Source organism: Cynara cardunculus (genome assembly GCF_001531365.2).
Source record: "Cynara cardunculus var. scolymus isolate 2C chromosome LG 15, CcrdV1, whole genome shotgun sequence".
NCBI classification, from domain to species: Eukaryota; Viridiplantae; Streptophyta; class Magnoliopsida; order Asterales; family Asteraceae; genus Cynara; species Cynara cardunculus.
In genome coordinates this window covers 931,112-937,344 of record NC_037542.1, presented here as the reverse complement: position 1 = coordinate 937,344, position 6,233 = coordinate 931,112, and positions in this window count along the sequence as shown.

The window sequence follows — 6,233 nt, the reverse complement described above, 5'->3', positions numbered from 1 at the left end:
TGTTAGAACTCAATGATTATCCTAATTATATTTTAGATTTTTTATATTTAAAATGAGATGTTTATGCTGTATTTGATTGTGTTTATCTGCAGTTTGTTACACGAATTCAGATATGGGATGAAATCGGATAGGGATGAACGAGTTTAAAAGTTTTTAAGAGTTTTAAGAGTTTTTAAGAGTTTTAACCAAATGCTTTATAAGATAGTATAGATATATGATTGTTTTTGTGTATACGTATCATGATCATCTATAATGTATATGTATGAGTATCATGACATGACTATGTATATGTATGAGTATGTATAGCTACACGCACACATACACACACACACACACACACACTCTCTCTCTCTCTCTCTCATATATACAATAACTACCTATACATACATACTAGCTATACATAGTTATATACACACATGTAAGAAAATTGACATATATACATCCAATCATATGTATGTGCTTGCAAATGCACCATTTCTGAATTTTCTTTGAAATATCGTTAGTAGTTAGTCAAAAATATGATATATCACCGACAAATAAATATAAAATCGGTAGACTACTTGTTCTAGCATCACATGCAGAACATGTGTGTAACGGCCCAAAGACACAATAAACTTAACTTCTTAAATATAACATACTTTACATACATAAAGAAGTTTAAGTAGTCCCATTTACAACTGTAAACATCAATATTACAGCAAAAGACCACCATTCTAACATGCTTCTTATAAAAAAAATAGACAAAGAGTTTAGGTCAAAGATAAACTATCTTGTGATTGTCACTCATACTGCATTCGACTAACATACTTCACATCTTACCCTTGCCTTTGTCTTTACTCTCCAAATGACGTCCCAAAATGCATATTTTAAATAAAATGAAGGTTAGACCAAATGGTATAGTGAGCTTCCTTGTTAGTACAAGAGTCCAATAATATCCACTTTGATATAGACAATTACATCAAATTAAATCAGTATAGGCTCGCAAGACTGCATCCCATAAGGTAACCATCCACAATAGTCTCTTTACTAAAAGTATACACTCTGACTTGATTGTAATCAATATCGGCAGTGAACCACATGAAACACATTCATGGGTTATAATTATCATCTCTATGTGGACCATCACAATCACCAACACACACGTGCTCCTACTATGTAGGTTTCTTATCACAAATAACAAATACAAAGACATATATGTTTGGATCAAACAGTATGTATCATATATCATATAACAATTAATGATAAACTCTAAGCATACCGATAATTTATATCATTATCATACTAATCATTTGGTAAGAATATGCATTTCAGTTAGAAAAGCTACTAGAAAACTTACTTGCCACGATATGCTATATCACAACTCTAAATGGTATGAGAAATCAACACCGAATACTTAAATCTGGATAAAATGGGGTAATGATTACAATATATATGAATAGACACAAACTTTATCTCTAAATAACACCTAAGGAATACCTTGAAAGACCCCAAAGTGACAAGAAAGAAAAACTGAAAACCATACCACAATGACTTATGCAACTAGCGTAATGGCCTAGGTCGCGGGATAAGTGTTGGTCACAATAAGGGTTCTACAAGAGTTTAAAGATATAACAGTTTATAGAAGGGGGGGATGCGTTGAATACAAACACACAAATTTTTACTTTTTTAATGTTTTTTTATTGATATAAGAAGATTAATACAAAAATTTACAAACTGTTGTGAAATAAGATAGGGTAAAAAAACCTAATCTAATCAATCTTTGAGAATTACTAAGTTGGTTTGCATAAAAAAGAGATAAAAGGAAAAAAGAATGTGTGTGATGTGATAGTAAGAGGAGGGCTCCTCTCATCTATTTATACCCACTGAATTAAATATATTTAAGAAGGTACAATCCATGTGGCAAGAGATGAGTGTAGAGATATTTTCTTGTTCTTCAGATATGTAGGATTTTGGCCGCATATGAACAATTCACGTAATTGGTAAGCACACTTGGAGACAATAAAGCAAATCCACGTGTACTTTTCTATGGAAAGCATGGATATCTCCTTTGTGCAAAAGAGGATAAGCCAAAATCTAATCTTGTTGCACAAGACTCTTTGATCAATGATAGTAAGGAATCGATGAGGACTCTTCAGCTATCGCCGAGTCTTGATCAGATTTCACACTTGTTGTAGACAGTCTTGTTATTATTGAATGTCTGCTTCAGATCATGAATAGACTGATCTCTATCTTTAGCTTCATCTTCGATATCGTTGAAGGTTTCTTTGGTATGAGTTTTGTCTTTGAGGAATATTTAAATTCTAAAGCTGTTACAATACAAGTTCAGCGATTACTGAACATACTCACTGTTGATCGCTGGAACTAAAAAACAAATAAAACTAAGTATTTTCACTAAGTATAAAGAGTCATCATCAAATCACTGAGAAAGTTTGGATCAACAATCTTCCACTATATGATGATGACAAAGGAATAGTAAAAAAATTGCTAAGTAAGATACAATAAGGAAATGGAAATCATAAAAATACTTGTCCCATTTACTGTCTTGAGGGATCTTTTTCAGTACATAATATACATAATTGAATTTTGACTTAACTTGAAACGTAAGATTACAATTATAAATGACATTACAAGACATAAAGTACTATGCACTAAAAAGTAGAACTCTGATAAGTTACAAAATAAAACCTATCAATCAAGATCATAAAAAGGAATTTAGTCAGAGACATTTTCTCCTTGATTCTTTCTCTTCAACAACTTCTTTCTGATCTTGAGTGAGGAATCATACAAAGACAGCACCTTGATCATGCAGTTGTTGAGGGATAACCTCACTCTATTGAACCTTTTTTTTTTTTTGCTATGATTCAAGTCAAGTTCCAACATGAAATAAGATTTACAAAATGGGAAATGGGAGATGGGAAAATTATTTAAACAATATTAGGGGTTTGACTATTTCATCAAATAAGATCAAATTTAGAAACTTTTATAAGCCAGATTATGAGAACTCAAAGCACAATGGAACAATTGTATGTTGAAAAAAGAATTGCTATGGTTCAGTTGCAAATAAGATGAAACAGATGAAGTTAGACCTAATTGTGGGTGTACACTGAGCCAGAAGCAGCATAACAGCTCGTAGACGTACATGGAGAATATAATTGTAGGATACATTTTACTCGAATTCAAAAAGTAACTTGTTGGTCCCGGCTGGGTCTACAAGAGTTTTAGATGAACAGTTTGTAGAAGGGGGGGATGAATATAAACACAAAAACTTTCAAATTTAAAAATATATATTGATAAAGAAAGATCAATATAGATTTTTGTAGATTGTATGCAAAAATAGACAAGTTATAGATAACCTATCTAAAACAATCTAAGTTTACACACATATATTCTTAGTAAAATAGAAAAGATTTGCTGAAAGATAAAGAAAGAAAGATGTTCTTCTTGGGTAAGAACTTTTAGAATACTTGATAGGGATTCTAACTTTCTTGAAGATAAGCGAGTGTTCTTTTAGATGTATGCAAATATGCGTGTGTGTATATGTATATCCTTCATGGAGAGAGCACTCATCTATTTATATCCATTGCATTAAATGCAATTCAGAAGGGTTTGAACATACGTCAAGCTTTTGGAAGAAAGCTTGTCCTTTGCTACAGTGAATAGTATAGTTGTCTATTCATGAGCAGACATCCTTTCATGGCGTTGGTGGATACTAGAGTCAACTAGTCGGCTCCATACTGTACTATACTCCAGAAAGGGTATGGGTTTGTCCTCTGTGTGTGGAAGGACAATACAAAAACAATCTTGCACAACAAGCTTCATTTGATTGTTGAATGCTGGAACAACACTTAAGGTCTCCTCAACATTCGCTGAGGCTTGGGCAGTCTTCACACATATGTTGACCAGGTTGTAATCACTAAATGCCGCTTCAAATCACGAACGCGCCAGTCACTAATCTTCAGTTCCAGTCTTCGATTTTCACTGAAGGTTCTTTGGTGTGAGTTTTTCTTCTTGAAGTATCGCTGTCGCTATAGGATTTACAGTACATGTTTCAGCAATCACTGAATAGACTCAGTGATGATCACTGAAGCTGAAAGAACAGAAACATAATACTTCGAAATATGTAAAAGGGATTATCATCAAATCAMTGAGAGAGAGGATCAACATAACTGCTAGCACACCAATGGATAGTAGACCCTGTATAGTGTAATTGCTTAGAAGTCATACCTAATAATGGGTGTATACTGAGCCAGAAACAACATAATAGCCTGTATACTTACATGGTATATAATTGTAGGACACATTTTACTCGAATTCAAGAAGTAACTGCTAACACAACAATTGATAGCAGCTTGCTGCAATACCACTTTATTAGACCCTGTATAGTGTAATTGCTTAAAAGGATCTTATTTTTATCCCAAAGTAAGAGTAGAAAGTAACATAATCTAACATAGAAACATTTCCTTGAACTTCTATAAGATAACTTATTACTATATGGAAAAAGAATTCATAAAGCAAACTCTCCTACAAAATTCTTATCTGGCTAATTGATCTTCTGAAAAGAGTACACAAAACCAACTAATATTTTCTGCCAATTAAATTATTGTTATGACCAAAAGAGATGGTAGCAGCGATACATTTAATTTCAAAGCATTAACCACTAAGTTTTCTATACTTATGTCTACTCGAATATGAAGTGAAAACAAAAGAAAACAAACCAATTCAATCATGACACAAGGAAATCAAAACCCAATATCTATAGACAGATTAATCCACGTAGACAACTTCATCTACACATAACTTAATAAAAACCCAACCAAACAGCCCCTTAATCGAATATCTGAAATGCCCTTCGTGCATAGTTTAGTGGCAGTTTTTAATCTCAGTGGGATATCTAACGACAAACCTTATGAATCTAAATCTATGCATCAACACATGGTAATATTGGATCAAATTTTTGTTAGAAAAGGAAATGTTGCATTTATAGATAAGCATCTGATACCATCTTCAGGCTCAGGAGAAGCTACTGTTTTCTACTACAAGAAATGGACATCAAATGGACATTAAATCTGATGTTGATCTGTTCTAAATGATTAAATTACAGGGCCTGCCATTTGGCTAAACAAGCTTTTGATGAGGCAATTACTGAGTTGGATACCTTGAGTGAGGATTCATACAAAGACAACACCTTGATAATGTAGCTGTTGAAGGATAACCTCACTCTATTGAACCTTTTTTTTTTTTTTGCTATGATTCAATTTAAATTCCCAACATGAAATAAGATCTACAAAATGGGAAATGGGAGGTGGGAAAATTATTCAAACAAGATCAGGGGTTTGACTATTTCATCAAATAAGAACAAATTCAAAAAAATTTATAAGCCAGATTATGAGAACTCAAAGCACAATGGAACAATTATATGTTGAAAAAAGAATTGCTACGGTTCAGTTGCAAATAAGATGAAATAGATGAACTCAACTATAAGAGTCTGACATCCAAATAATAAACTAAGATCAAGAAATTTCCTTATTAGTTTTGCTACAAATTCATGGATGAACAAAACCCTAACATCCCCAAATCAATTAAGCTTTTCATGGATCGAGATTTCATATTAATGCATTTATATCCAAAAATATTGCTAGCCTAATTTAACAAGTTGCTTCATCCCTTTAATCACATAAGAAATAGAAAAACCGCATAAATAAGTGAGCTTAACATCGCATGCTAACAATGAAATAACATACCCTACTTGCTTATCTTAATTGAAGTCGTTGCTTGAATGCTTGAACTTCAACAATGCTTCTTGCCTACTTGCTTACATCAATTCTTCTCCAAAAGCACATTAGGGAGGAGGGAGTCATATGTATTAATGAGGTTGTGATACATCAAATTGCTTTGGTACATGAAATTGAACATCTGATTGAGGTGATACATCAAAACCACCATTGTTAAAAGGAACGAGGTATGTGAAGAAGAAAGGTATTTGTATCTAACCCAAATTGGTTTTGGTTGCATATTAGATCAGATACAGGAGAAGAAGAAAGCCCATATTGGTTATTTTAGAAGTCCAAGGAGAGAAAGCAAGTTTGAACCCATTAAGATTTGGTGTTGTAGGAAACACTTACATAAAGAGATCGAATCCAGAAGAAGAAGAAGAAGAAGAAGAAGAAGAAGAAGAAGAAGAAGAAGAAGAAGAAGAAGAAGAAGAAGAAGAAGAAGAAGAAGAAGAAGAAGAA